This window comes from Elephas maximus, chromosome 5, assembly GCF_024166365.1.
Source record: "Elephas maximus indicus isolate mEleMax1 chromosome 5, mEleMax1 primary haplotype, whole genome shotgun sequence".
Lineage (NCBI taxonomy): Eukaryota > Metazoa > Chordata > Mammalia > Proboscidea > Elephantidae > Elephas > Elephas maximus.
In genome coordinates, this window is record NC_064823.1 from 34,381,293 (window position 1) to 34,397,592 (window position 16,300).

Here is a 16,300-nt window from a genome sequence, read left to right on the forward strand (position 1 = left end):
CCTCTTTTCTGCTGACCCTGTACTTTGCCAAGCATGATGTCCTTCTCCAGGGACTGATCCCTCCTAACAACATGTCTAAAGTATGTAAGATACAGTCTTGTCATCCTGACTTCTTAGGAGCATTCTGGTTGTACTTCTTCCAAGACAGGTTTGTTCATTCTTTTGGAAGTCCATATTATATTCAATATTCTTCACCAAGACCATAGTTCAAAAGTATCAATTCTTCTTCAGTTTTCCTTATTCATTGTCCAGCTTTCACATGCATATGATGCAATTGAAATACCATGGTTTGGGTCAGGTGCACCTTAGTCATCAAGGTGACATCTTTGCTTTTCAACACTTTAAAGAGGTCCTTTGAAGCAGATTTACCAATGGAATGTGTTGTTTCATTTCTTGGCTTCTGCTTCCATGGCTGTTGATTGTGGATCCAAGCAAAATGAGATCCTTGACAACTTCAATCTTTTCTCCTTTTATCAAGATGTTCCTCATTGACTCAGTTGTGAGGATTTTTGTTTTCTTTATGTTGAGGTGCAATCCATACTGAAGGCTGTGATCTCTGATCTTCATTAGTAAGTGCTTCAAGTCTTTTTCACTTTCAGAGAGCAAGCTTGTGTCATCTGCATAATGCAGGTTGTTAATGAGTCTTCCTCCAATCCTGATGCCCCGTTCTTCTTCATATAGTCCAGCTTCTTGGATTATTTGCTCAGCATACAGATTGAATAGGTATGGTGAAAGGATACAACCTTGACGCACACCTTCCCTGACTTTAAACCAATCAGTGTCCCCTTGTTCTGTCAGAACAACTGCCTCTTGATCTATACACAGGTTCCTCATGAGCACAATTAAGTGTTCTGGAATTCCCATTCTTTGCAATGTTATCCATTATTTGCTATGATCCACACAGTCGAATGCCTTTTCATAGTCAATAAAACACAGGTAAACATCCTTCTGGTATTCTCTGCTTTCAGCCAGGATCTACCCGACGTCAGCAGTAATATCCCTGTTTCCACATCCTCTTCTGAAACTGGCCTGAATTTCCGGCAGTTCCCTGTTCATATACTGCTGCAGCTTTTTTTGAACGATCTTCAGCAAAATTTTGCTTGCGTGTAATATTAATGATATTGTTTTATAATTTCCACATTTGGTTGGATCACTTTCCTTGAAGGAGGCAAAAATATGGATCACTTCCAGTCAGTTGGCCAGGGAGCTGTCTTCCATATTTCTTGGCATAGACGAGTGAACACCTCCAGGGCTGCATCCATTTGTTGAAACATCTCATTCAATGTTCTGTCAATTCCTGGAGACTTGTTTTTTGCCAATGCCTTCAGAGCAGCTTCTACTTCTTCCTTTAGTACCTTTGGTTCCTGATCATTTGCTACCTCTTGAAATGGTAGAACATTGACTAATTCTTTTTGGTGTAATGAGTCTGTGTATTCCTTCCATCTTCTTTTGATGCTTCTTGTGTCATTTAATATTTTCCCCATAGAATCTTTTACTGTTGTAACTCGAGGCTTGAATTTTTTCCTCAGTTCTTTCAGTTTGAGAAACATCAAGTGCGTTCTTCCCTTTTGGTTTTCTGTCTCTAGCCCTTTGCTCATGTCATTATAATACTTTGTCTTCTCGAGATGCCCTTTGAAATCTTCTGTTCAGTTCTTTCACTTCATCATTTCTTTCTTTTGCTTTAGCCACTCGACATTCGACAGCAAGTTTCGGAGTCTCCTCTGACATCCATCTTGGTCTTTTCTTTCTTTCCTGTCTTTTCAATGACCTCTTGCTTTTTTCATGGATGATGTCCTTGATGTCATTCTACAACTCTTCTGTTCTTCGGTCACTAGTGTTCAATGTGTCAAATTTGTTCTTGAGATGGTCTCTAAATTCAGGTGGGATATACTCAGGGTCATATTTTGGCTCTCGTGGTCTTGCTCTGATTTTCTTCAGTTTCAGCTTGAACTTGCATATGAGCAATTGATGGTCTGTTCCACAGGTGGCCCCTGGCCTTGTTCTGACTGATGATTCTGAGCTTTTCCATTGTCTCTTTCCACAGATGTGGTCTATTTGATTCCTGTGTGTTCCTTCTAGTGAGGTCCATGTATATAGTCTCAGTTTGTGTTGGTATAAGAAGGTATTTGCATTGAAGAAGTCGTTGGTAATGCAAAATTATGTCATTTGATCTCCAGCATTGTTCCTATCACTGAGGCCAAATTAGAATGTAGAACATTTTGTTTTATAAGCTATGTTATACTAATTGAGCTAGATGTTCCCTGAGACCATGGTCCTCACAGCCCTCAGCACAGCAATTCAGTACCTGACTACTTTTAATTTTTGATGTCTTCTTGCAGTCATAACTAAAATTTATATATGCTTATACTATAGGATTTCTTTCTCTCTCCCCTACATCATAGTTAAGTCATCATTTTATTTTTTAGTGAAATGTGTAGAAATTTTTCATCATCAATTAATTTTACTTCAGAACAATATAGTGACATTTTTCCTCAAAAGGGGCAACTGAGTTTTTCTGATCTTATTATTTGAATATTGCTGTTTCCTCCTCAAATTGATACATTTACAAAGGGTTTATTAACAGAGGACCTACAAGAAAATAGAGCAAGTAGCTGACTGATCTTATATGAATGGTTATATACCTGTTGTCATTTGCTTGTTAATAACTTTTTACTGACTGCAAGTTTCCACTGGAGACTTTATTGTACCATGCCACTTGTACAGAGGTAATAAGCAGAAGAAATGTAGTTCCCACCTATATCGAACTATCTAAGAATATTGTTACTTACTAAAAGGACATAACAATTATCAGAAAAAAAAAATGGCCTAAGTCAGCTTGCACTAGTAGAAGTTGTAAGGGATGGGGGCAGTGTATAAGGTAAACTTTGATCCACGTGATTCCCTGTTCACTTTGACTTCTCTGAAAACCAAAGACTTCAGTTTAATAATTGTATACATCATTACATCATTACCCTATTCTTCCTCTCCACTTGTCTTATCCTTCTTTCAAGTGTATCAAAAATGTATACATACATAAAATGAGAGGGCTTACTTATAGTCTGAGTTCTAGACTACTCTAAAAACAAAATGAGGAAAAACACCTATGAAGTGGAAAACTTGCATCACTGGTGATTTTAGTCCCTGAATAGATATAAAAAGAGATGTGTCCATGAGAGACAGTGTGCGTGTGAAATATTTGTCTTTGTTTCTGTGAGATGAACCTTACTATGTTCTCTGGGAGAATGTACTTATAGTGAGAATAAGCTATTGCCAGTCTTTATTCATAGTGGCCATTTGCTTCTTTATACCATTCTTTGTTTTCAGGTGTTACTGGTCCCCTTCTTTTCTGGCTTCTGAACACTAAATAATGCCTTTCCAATAAGGAATAAGGCATGGCAGTGGTACTTTTCAAGAAATTTGCACTCTTATAAATTATTCTTACCTTGAATTCAAGCTTAGAGCCCAATCATCGTTTCCACAAGTAGCAGGTGGAATGCACTGCTGTGAGCGGTTCTGCAGTGTTCCAGGGCAGCTGTTTCTGCTTCTTAGCTGTTAGTATCGCTTTTGTTATAATAAAGAATACATAATAGTAGTGATTTTCCGGAGATTCAAATTCCTTTTTTTTTTTTATTTTCCCTCTAAGTACTGCTTTTGCAGTAATGAAGAATGCATTGTAGTGATAATTTTCCTGATTTAAAAAAAAAAAAAAATCCCTTGGCTTTATCTATTTGGGCTGTAAGAACGGCTTTTGCAGCAAAGAAGAATGCATTGTACCATGTTTTAAAAAGTTTCATGAAAAATAACAAAAAGGCTAAGAAGAAGGGGACTAGAATAAAATGTATTGCCAGGCACTTCATGTTTTACCTTATGTTTTGCAAATTTTCAAGAAATAAAAAAAGATTTTATCATTGACTCATATCTGCAGGATTTATATCATCCAGAGGCTGCTGGGACATACAGGATCCCAGATAATGGGTATCAAAGTCCATAATTCATAACAAAAGTTCTAATTTGGTCTTTTAATTAACATGTCTTCATTGGTGAAAACACATAGTATTAACACAAAATTCAAAGGAGAAAATATAGGAAACTTGAAAGGGATATGCCATATCTGACATCTCTATTTCCTTAAATTACACCCAATCATCATTTTGTTGTAATAAGAATCATTTATATTTAATTCTCTTAAGTCTTACGTCATTGTATAAAATGGTGTTAGTATCCCCTCGTAACAGATTGACACAGTGGCTGCAACAAGCGGCTCAAATACAGCGATGATTTTGAGGGTGGTGCAGGGTCCAGCAGCATCTCATTCTGTTGTACGTAAGGTCGCCATGAGTCGGAACTCACTCGATGGCACCTAAAATCAACAGTAGCAGATAAGAAAACGAAGGCCCAGATAGATTAAATACTTTATTAAATGTCACACAGACCATGTAAGAATTTTATTTCTGATAGTTTAGCTCCAGCCTATGCTTTTAATTATTATGCTATGCTGCCTTCTTCAATCCATGAAAATGTTTTCCTTACGGACCATAATTTTGATCCAGAGTAGTTCCTAATTCTTTTTTTTTTTTCCTTATCGTACACATCTCAATAGCATTGGAAAATATTTTATATCCCTCATTCCTTAAGATTATTTCTCTAGGACTGTGTAAGCAGGTTACCATTCTCTCTAGTTTTTTTTTTTTTTTTTAAATCTGATTATTCCTTCTCAGTTTTCTTTTTTAATGCCTTCTTAAACTTGCTTCTTAAAATTTATCACTCATTACTAAGATTCCATCCTTGATTCTCTTTACTTCTTCTTTGGCATCTTCTTCCTGGATGAGCTCACCTAGTTTTATGACATCATGTATAATTTATAAGCAATGCCTCCTATATCTTATATTTCCAATTAAAATCTTTTCCCTCAGTTTAGAAATTAACTCTAACTGCTCCAAACTCATTGCCATGGAGTTGATTCTGACTCATAGCTTATAAAAAATATATAGCTTATAAAAATATGTGAAATTCAATATGCCCAAATTGTTTTCTACAAATACCTTCACTGGTATTCCATTCTAGGCTAATGGCAATATAATCGACACAGTCTTCGATGGAATGAATCCCAGAGTCATTCTCAATTACCTACTTTCCACCTGTGAGGGTGGGAGCCATGTCTATCTTAGTGCATAGCATAAGGCCTACCACTTATTAAAAAGTAGGTACTGATAAACACTTGTAAGAAACTTGATAGCTTCCCTCATCAGTTCTGAGCACACTCCAAACGTCCTCTGTGTTATTGCTAGAACTATGATATTTAAAACAATCAAAAAACACATAAAAGCAAATCTAAACATTAACATTGTGTGAAAGGTTTATTCAGAATTGTTCTTACCTAAATTCTTTACTATATCAACACCACTACTTTAACAAAAAGGAAAACCATGCAAAGATCTTCTAAAATTTTCCACATCTAGATACAAAAAGGATGCATATTTTTATATGTACGGGTAGTCCCTGACTTGTTGCATATCTGAGTTATGACAAACTGCCCCTAAGACCATCCTTGTATCCAGAACTTTGCATCTTCCTGGGAGGAAGTTGCCAGAAAACGCATACAGGAGATGTGGGAAAATTGCTGAGTTACGTTAACATTTCGATCAGGATAATATGATTGAAGAGATGAGTGGAAAAATTGTTGGTATGGCAAGAGTCTTGAATATAGAACTTGGTATTACCGATGAAGACCAGCTCATACATCAAGAAGATGGGTAATTTGCAGATCAGTACTTAAAGTATTTTGAAGAAGAAAGAAATAATGAGGACGAGGAGGGAGAGAAGTTGTCAAAAAAAATTTACAGCGAAAGAATTTGGTGGGATTTTTTCTAAACTAAATCAGGGGCTTCAGTTGCTTGAAAACATGGACCTAAACATTGATCACTTTGCTGTAATCACTAGGCAGATTCAGGAAGCAGTGAGACGTTATCATGAAATATATGAAGAAAAAAAGGAAAGGACCATACAGACAATTCTCACTAATTTTTTAACTAGAAACACCATCCCCATTCCCAGGGATGATTCACATGATCCAGAACATTCCACATGTGAAGCTATTACTACAACTGACAAAATGTCAACTCTTTATTGTTGGAGCAAATTTTTATGATGTGTCTATTTTTTAATGTATTTATTAAAATGTATCTGTAAGTTTATATGCAATGTTTCCAACCCCCAAAGACAAAGACAGGATTTATAAAGATACTGATAATAAAAGGCAATAATAATGATTTTTTTGAAAAAAAAGATATTTGCCTTAAGTCAGAACTGACCTATGATGGAGTCGCTGCGGGACTACTTGTATACGATTTTGTATTTTATTATCGTGTTAACCAAAAAAAATCAAATCTGTTGCCACCAAGTGGATTCCGACTCATAACTACCCTATAAGACAGAGTAGAACTGCCCCACAGAGCTTCCAAGCAGTGGCTGGTGGATTCGAACTGCCAAACTTTTGGTTAGCAGCCGAGCTCTTAACCCCTGTGCCACCAAGGCTCTTATTATTGTGTAAGGTTGTTCCAATAGGAAGAGTTCTGGAAAGAATACTTCTGTAGCTTTTTTTGTTCCTCTGTGATTAAAAAAAAAAAAAAAAAGCTAGGCATAATAAAATTAAGAATATCTAATCTAAACAAAATAATTATGTTAGCATTCAGCGTATTATTTGACATATTTTAAAACCCAGTTTGTATTATATTTAGAAGTTACTTTAGGAAAATAACTGGATAGGGAATAGGTAATACATGACTTGTTTTATACAAAATTTAGCCTGCTTGTCCCCAATATTCAGGCAAAGAGAAAGTTTCCAAAATCACAAAGACTTTTCACATTATTTTCTACTAATATATAGTTGGCTATAGGAAATTGCCAAACACCAATCATTTTTTTGAATAAAAATTCACATTTTCATACGATTCAACCTAAAAAAGGGAAAAGGAAAAGTTAGTTAATTTCAAGTTACTGACTGCATGAACCCTTTGTAAATGACCTATTTCAAATCATTATAGTTCTTTTGCTAGAATACAAAAAAATTAAACCAACCAATATATTTAATTCAATAAGTAAACAGAAGCAAAGAGATCACTTTTATCTAACACATACTTTAAATGATACAGATTGCAAACTACATTCTTTTTTTACTTTTAGTTTTATTTTTTAAAGGGCTTATTTTCTCCCTTAAATGCAGTAGTGCTTCTTAGAACATGTTAAAAGAATCTTTGATGAGGCCTGATAGCTAACTATAGGTAATTATTTTGGTCTTACTTAATGATAGTCATTCATTGAGGTATTGTTAAAAATTCTAAGGGCTACTGTGCTTCTGAAAAATAAAACAATGTCTCTCAAAAAAGGATCAATATATTTAGTTTTAAAAATTTTAGGTATGTTATTTAGTCTTACTTCACAACTGAGGCTTAATGTAATCAGTAACACAAAACACTGTCAATACAGGACTGATTAAGAGTGAAAATAAATAACATGCTAATGTGAACATCACCTTTGTGTAATGTTAAGTCCAGTCGCAAATGGATTTTGGTGCTCATGGTAATAACTTTCCCGACAATGTAGTCATTGGGCTCATCTATACTTTTGAAGAAACTCCAAAGTTATGATTACAACCTTTCATTCCAGAATTTGTCTCCCTTGTGACAAAGAACCTCTGTCCTTTCAATAATGTTCATCACAGCATTACAGTGCTAAATAAACAAAACAGAAATGGACAAGAAGTGAGTGTATGAATGATTTATGAGCAGTGGAAATTTAAAACTGCCTACTCATACTAGACAGGATATTCCCAAATAAAATTTGTACAAAATGACCTCCACATAAATGTGCAGTCATAAGCCAAATATTTATATGTCTTAATAAAAATGCATGTCAGAGTCAATAAGGCAGTACACAATGACCTGTTGTTGCTGATGTGGTTGTTGTTGTCGTGTTTGACTATTAAGAGAAAAACAGGTATTAAAAAATAGAACCTGATGCCTAATGTGACATTTTACAATGTCAGTGGTATAAGTACTCTAGGAACTTTCTCTTTTAACTGTATGAACTGTCACTTGGAACTAGAATCCATTTTAAAAATGTACTTTAATCTGCATTCATGTACAAAACCATGTAATAACAAGATAATATGCAAATACAGCATAGTAAATTTAAAAAATATTCTGTAATAGGAACTACTAAAAGGAGAAATTTTAAAATACAAGGGTTTTTAAAACAATGTCATACCACATAACTAAGCAAAATTTTATTTTAAGCATGAACATCCACAGAGGGCAAATATCTTAAAGTTCAGGTTACAAAGCTCACAGTAAACAAAAGAAAGAAAGACAAATTGTAGAGACATTGTCTATGGTATTGCTTTTATACGGCATGGTAAAATATTCATATAAAAATCTGTGTCTTCGGCATTCTCATCTCTTCTTCACTGGAAGTAGAGGTTAAACCTTGCCTTTAAAGAGTTCCACTAAATTCCCTCATGTCTATCATTCGTGTCCTCATCCCAAGAACACACCTTGGCAAATGCAAGATTATAGATTTTTTAAGCTAGTGTTTTCTACAACACACTTCAAACCAACATTTCTTCCCCTAAAATCCACATTTATAATTATATAACTATATATAAAAACAAAAAAAAAACATTGCTGGCAAACCAATTCTGACTCACAGTGACCCTATAGAACAGAGTAGAACAGCCCCAAAAGGTTTCCAAGGCTGTAATCTTTACGGAAGCAGACTGTGGCATCTTTCTTCCTCAGAGCAGCTGGTGGGTTCCAACCACCTACCTTTTGATTACCAGTAGAGTACTTCACCACTGTGCCACCAGGGCTCCCTTTTACATATATATATATGTGTGTGTATACATATATATACATAATTTACATTTATACACAGATATAAACCAAAAAACCAAAACCCACTGCAGTCAAGTTGATTCCAACTCATAGTGACCCTATAGGACAGAGTAGACCTGCCCGATAGAATTTCCAAGGAGCACCTGGTGGATTCGAACTGCTGACCTCGTGGTTAGCAGCCATAGCACTTAACCACTATGCCACCAGGGTTTCCATACACAGGTATAGATTGCTTTAATAAATGAAAAAAATTAAGGAAACAGTTGCTCTGATGAGCCTTCCTGAAAAACAAGAATATGTTTAAGCAAAACTTGCTCCTCTTTCTCCTCTCTCCTAACATGTATGTTCCCACAGTCCTTTGCCTCCAGTCTACTGGCACCTACATGTATAACACCCAGCTACTCTCTGTATTAAAAATAATGATAATAATAATCTAATTTATGGTGATGAAGCTTGATTATATACGTCCTTAACTGTCTTTAAATTGAAGAACTACATATAGAATCGAGTCCCCAAGGAGTTCCTAAGCATGAATTTTGGACTTGAGAATCATAACTCAATTTTTTTTAAAGTGTGAGAGGGTTTTGCTAATAGATTGTTCTGATACATAAATCTTACAAATCTGTGTGCATAAAATCATTCATAATTTAGACCTTTTTTTCTTCCCCAAACTGCTTCTTTTTTATTATTTATCTCTGAGAATTCCAACAGTAACTCAAAGTAGGAGACTTTTAGTCATGTTTTACTCTTCTGTCTTATATCTGCAAAACCACCATGTTTTGTTGATTCTAACACCAATGTATATTTTCTAAAATATCCAGTTTTGGGTTGAGGGTATAATTTGTTCCAAAGCCTGAGGATTCTAACGGGGGAGAGAAATGGGCTGGAACTACAGTTCTTTGTGTCATCTGAAGAACTACCTCCTCCCAAATTCCATCAATCCATTATGTCCATCTTATAATTGAAACCTGTATAATTTTAGCTAATCACATTTGGCCTACTTTATACAGAAACAGTACCATGTGGTAATGGCCACCTATTCGATAGTAGGGTAACTGGTCTGCTAACTTATAAAAAACAATTCTATAAGGACTCTTCCCACACAGAATGACATAAAACTCAATATTGAGTCAGGGTGGTTAGAGCACCTATTTTAAATTAAATAACCAATGCCAATCATTGTATTCATATCATCTGTCAATATTGATGTAATCCAAGAACAGATGACTGAATACAGTATATTCATGAAAAATTAGCATATGTATGGGTTTAGTTACCTAGGGCTGCTATAACAGAAATACCACAAGTGAATGGCTTTAACAAAAAGACGTTTATTCCCTCACAGTCTAGTAGAATAGAAATCCAAATTCAGGGTGGCAGCTCCAGGGGAAAGCTTTCTCTCTGTTGGCTCTGGAGGAAAGTTCTTGTCATCAGTCTTCCCAGTCAAGGAGCTTCTCAGCACAGGGACCCTGGATCCAAAGGAGGCGCTACTCTCCTGGCCCTTGTATCTTGGTGGTATGAGGTCCTCAACTCTCTGCTCTCTTCCCTTTCCTTTTATCTCTTGTAAGATAAAAGGTGATACAGGCCACTCCCCAGGGAAACTCCCTTTACATTGGATTAGGGATGTGACCTGAGTAAGGCTGTTCCATCCCACCCTAATTCTCTTTAACATAATCTAATATGCCCTCATTAACCATAGGCAGAGATTAGGATTTACAGCACATAGGAAAATTACATCAGTCACAAAATGGAGGACAACAACACAATACTGGGAATCATGGCCCAGCCAAGTTGACAGATATTTTGGGGGGACAAGGAATCAACCCATAATAGTATAATTAAGCATTTTAGGTGCCCTACACTTGAAAATGTTGTGTAAATTCCTACAGTCATTTATAATTTAATAAACAAATATTTTAAACCTTGATAAGAACAAAATACCACAATAGGGGTTTATTTGCCATAATGACTTCTTTTAGAAAAATTTTATTATCTAAATTGTTCCCCAAAATATTTTGGAACCTCTGTTTTGAAACTAATCATGTGTTTAGACTTCCATTTGGGTAATTCAACACTAACTAAAGCATATTAATACATCATCTTGTTATATGCTAGGATACAACAAATAATTGAATTCATAGATTTTGAAGCCTGAAGATGACCTTAAAGATTATTTCCACATGATGAAATGTAGGCTAAGACAGGTGAAATGACTGGCCCAAGCAAGAAATCAGTAAAATAAGATAAAAATCTTAACTTTGCAGAGGCTCAAAATAGAATCCAAAATATAGTTCTTAATATAGAATGCAAGGACAAGTAACAAGTCAGAAAAATTTACAGATCATTTCAGAGAAATATAGAGCACTGAAACTTACCCAGAGGGTGAATATACTGAGTCACATGCAAACTTTTATGTATGTAGATTTTTATGAATAGAGTATAAATTTCATCTAATTTTCAAAACAAATATTCAGATGGGTGGTTTATTTGAGAACATGGTGATGCCCCATGGGAAGATTTGTGCTGGGATTCCAGGTGGTATGAGAAAAGGTGCTACTAAGGCAGAGCTACGTGGATTTTGGTGGAAGAACTGAAACCTATAGCACTTCCCTTTCCCAGTATTTGAACAGGGCATTGATTGCCAATATGTGATCTTGTAGCTACTACTGCTGTCTCTGCAGCTCCACCCTGCAGTGGCAGGGATGGAGCTGCCATGTGAGATTTTACCAACAGGTGTTGAGAAATTTGAGAAAGCTGGCTGTGGAGAATTTCAGTGATTGAAAAACATTATAAATATTACGTGCCTTTTCTAGCTTGATAGAGAGCTGAGTATGCTATCTCGCTGGTAGTATTCACTCACAAGAAACTAAACATAGTAGTGGATATGAGTAAAATTATTTTTATTGCATTTGTCTGAGAAGGTGAACATGCAAGTGGTGCTAAAAATATCCCCATTTATTCCTCATTATCAATGATCCTCATTCTCTAAGATACATGAGAGAAATCACCTGGGAGCCTATAAAAACACAAAGATTCAAGCCCATCCCAAGAAATAATTGAGTAGATTTGTATGGAGCCCAGGGCTTTGTATTTAGAACATACACACCTCATATGTGAGCCTGATGCAAGTGGTCAGTTGACCCATATTTAGGAAACAATTTTTTTATATTTAAGAAATCATGTGATTGTCACCTTGCTAATATAACCGTGATCGTTAAGGTTGTCTGTCAACTTTACTGGACCATGACTCTCTGTGGTTTTCTAGTTATGATGTAGTTTAGCAGTCATATCATGATGTAAGCACCTACATGATGGGATTTGTCAGTAGCCAATCAGTTGAAAGAGTTTCCTGGGGGTGTGGCTTGCATCCAATATAGGTAGACTTTCTGGCAAGACTTTCGGGCTTTTGCTTGCTCTGGATCCTGAAGATGGCTCCTGTTCATCTGACCTCTACTTGTTGGGACATGAGCTAGCAGCTTAGCTGCTGATCTTGGGATTCTTCAGCCTGTAAGGTCTGGATCTTGGGCTCGTCAGCCCCTGCAGCTATGTGAGTTGAGAGAAGCTTCTAGCCTCACTATGGATTTGGGACTTTCCTTGATCTCTCTCTCTCTCTGTATAAAAACCCAGTGCCATCATATTCATAGATAGATATAGATGCTTCACTGGTTTTGCTTTCCCAGAAGAGTGGGGTGCTGCTCTAACAGATAACTAAAATGTACAAGTAGTTTTAAAACTGTGAATGGGTAGAGGCTGGAAGAGTTTTAAAGTGCCTAACAATAAAAGCCTAGATTGCTTTGAAGAGACTATTGGTGGAATTATGTGTATCAAAGACAATTCTGGTGAGGACTAAGAAGGAAGTGAAAAGAGCTATTACGCTGGAGATGGTGTAGATGGCAAGGAGAAGCAGCAGAGAAACAGCAGTAGCAGAACCAGGAGACCAGCACAAGACAGTGCTGGAGCTGACCCATGGAGCAAGAGAGCCGAGCGCCTTTGCACAGAAGACTTCCTGACAGAGGTGGTGACCCTGGTTACTTATTGGTGGAACTAAAGAGCTTTGTAACACTTGCCCAAGCAGGGCAGATGCAGGCTGGCCCAAGGGCCTGAGGGGCTGAGAAGCCAAGGAACTAGGAAATAGAAACTGAAGAGACAAGGAGCACAGGAAGCAGAGCTGCTTCAGTCTCAAAGGGTGGGGTTATGACCTCTGTGGTCTCAAAGGATGGAGCCATGACCTCTAGGGTTTCAAAGGACAAGGCCACAGCCTCCAGGGTTTCAAAGATTTAGATCTTCACCAACTCAGTTCAAGAGTGTGAGGCTACCTATTGTGAGTGCCATGAGATGGGCCCAGATCTACTGCCCAAAGCTGAGGTGGGCAGGGCTGCCATGTACAAGGGGCAGAAGAATAGGGCCTGTTGGGGCTGAAGGGGTGCAGTCACCACTCAGATGGACTAGGAGAAAGGGGCTACCCAAATGTGAGGGAGCAGAGTTGTCATTCCAATGGGCAACTAGAAGGTGGAGCTGAAGCACAGGGCTGAGGGGTCTCTGCCAAGAATCTGAAGAGTATGGCCAACCCCCAGAGTCTGGAGGGCAGGATCATTGTCTAAATGGTCTCAGAGAACAGAGGATTATTTTTAAGCCTTGAGAATCAAAGTAATGTGTTCTGCTGACTTGATTGCTGCCTATTGTCCATTCTCTCCCTCCAATTTCTCCCATTTCTAATGGAAATGTCTAGCTTGTGACTTTTCTACCACTGTACCTTGGAAGCAGATAACTAGTATTTTAGCTTTCACAGATGGAGAGGAATTTTGGACTTGGAATGGATTTAAGTCTTTTGCTATGGTATGATGGGTGAATGTGTTTTAAAGGTGACAAGGACATGGATTTTGGGGGGCCAAAAGACAGAGTATTGTGAATTGAATTGTGTCCCCTCCCAATATACGTGTCAACTTCGCTAGGCCGTGATTCCCAATATTGTGTGGTTGTCCACCATTTTGTCACCTGATGTGATTTTCTTACGTGTTCTAAATCCTACGTCTATGTTGTTAATGAGGCAGGATTAAAGGAAATTATGTTAATGAGGTAGTTCTCAATCTACAATATTAGATTGTATTTTGAGTCAATCTCTTTTGAGATATAAGAGAGAGAAGGGAATAGAGAGGAGAGGAACTTCATGGCACACAGAAAGCAGCACTGGGAGCAGAGTGTGCCATTCGGACTTAGGATTTCTGCCCTGAGAAGCTCCTAGCCCTGGGAAAGATTGATGATAAGGACCTTCCCCCAAAGCTGACAGATAGAGAAAGTCCTCCCCTGGAACTGGCACCCTGAATTCAGACTTCTAGCCTTCTAGACTGTGAGAGAATAAATTTCTCTTTGTTAAAGTCATTCACTTGTGGTATTTCTGTTATAGCAGCACTAGATAACTAAGACAGTAACCTTCAGTATGAAAAAGAGGAAGAGCACATTTTAATATATATTATAGTTTCAGAAGTGAGTCAGAACCTGCTGACACTTCAATTTTAGAATCCATAAAGCTACTAAAGGAAATAATATATTATTTTACAAATTTACTTTCATCTCGTGAAGTAGTTACAGTGAAGATATCATTTATATACCAGCATTGAGAAAAAAATCCATATTCAAGATGGTGAAATTGCCTCAAAGCCACTACTACTTAAGAGTGCCAAAGATATTATCAAGTATGTAATTCAGCATAGAAAATTTTGAGGAGAGTATCATATTTTATACAAATTATAAAAGCTTTCAGAGGCTATTTTTAATGGTCTATTAGGTTAGATGAACTTGGAGTAACACCGGAAATCCTGGTGGCGTAGTGGTTAAGTGCTACGTCTGCTAACCAAAGGGTCTGCAGTTCAAATCCGCCAGGCAGTCGCTATGAGTCAGAATCGACTCACTGGCACTGTGTTTTCTGTTTTTTTTTTATTAGCTTAGATTGCTTTAATGTTTTTTAATAGTTTGCATAAATTATTTTGGAGCCCTGGTGGCACAGTATAGTTAAGAGCTCAGCTACTAGCTAAAAGTTCAGCAGTTTGAATTCACCTTCTGATCCTTGGAAACCCTATAGGGCAGTTCTACTCTCTCCTACAGGGCCCCTATGAGTCAGACTTGACTCAATGGCAATGGGTTTGATTTGGTATATGTTATTTTTGTGGAAATATCATTTTTAGTAAAAGGTCAAAATTTTGGAATGACAGTCAGGACATGGACTATATGTTTATCTACAAAGATGGCAAGCTATCAATTGGGTATTCCAGAAGAGAATGAAAGAGAAATATTTGTTGAAAGGAAACTTCAGATGAAAAAGAGCTGCAATGTATCCAAGAAAAAGAGGAAGGAATAGAAGAGAATTTGATCAGTTGTGACCAAATGAAAAAACCCTCAATGGAAGAGACACAGAGATGAATGCAGACTGAAGGTGCTAGAATAGTGTAATTTTGGATGTAGCCATAGTGAAGAAAGAGGAAGATTGAAGCTAAGTTATATATCAGTTAAAAACATTGGTCAATGTATGATAATAAAAGATAACAGTTTAAGAAGGTTGAGAATTAAGAATAAGTTATTGAAAGAGACTTTTAGTAAACTAAAAGCGGAGGACTCATACGACAGGAATATACAAAGAGCTGAAGAAATAAATTGGTAACTGTTGAGTAAAAATCACTCTTTAAAATAAAATCTCTTTTTGATAAGTCAATTACTGACATTTATTAGTGTAAAATAAAAAACAACCCAGACTTCAGTAAGGATAAGGAGAGTCTTTTTTTTTTCATAAAGAACAGTACAACCTATAAATTTCTCAAAGTTAAACAGTGTCTTAGTTATTTATCTAGTGCTGTTCTAACAGAAGTACTACAAGTGGGTGACTGTAAGAGAAACATATTTTCTCACATTTCAGAAGCCTAGAAGTCTGAATTTAAGGTACTGGATCCAAGAGAATACTCTCTGTTTGCTGGCTCTAGGGGAAACTCCTTGTCTCTTCAAATTCTGTTCCACATCTCCTTGGTGATCTTCATGTGGCCTGGCATTTACCTTCCCCCATCTGTGCTTGCCTGGTTCTGTGTCAAATCTGCTCTTTCTATATCTCAAAAGTGATCAGCTTAAAATAAACCCTACACTGTTGTGGCCTAAGTAACATAACAAAGAAAACCCTATTCCCAAATGCAATTACATCTACAGGTATAAACAACAACAACAACAAAAAAAAAAACCAATGCCATCGAGTCAATTCTGGCTCATAGCGACCCTACAGGACAGAGTGGAAATGCCCCATAGGGTTTCCAAGGAGCAACTGGTGAATTTGAACTGCTAATCTTTTTGGTTAGCAGCCAAACTCTTAACCACTGAGCTACCAGGGTTCCGGTACGCACAGGTATAGGTATTAGAATTTACAACACATA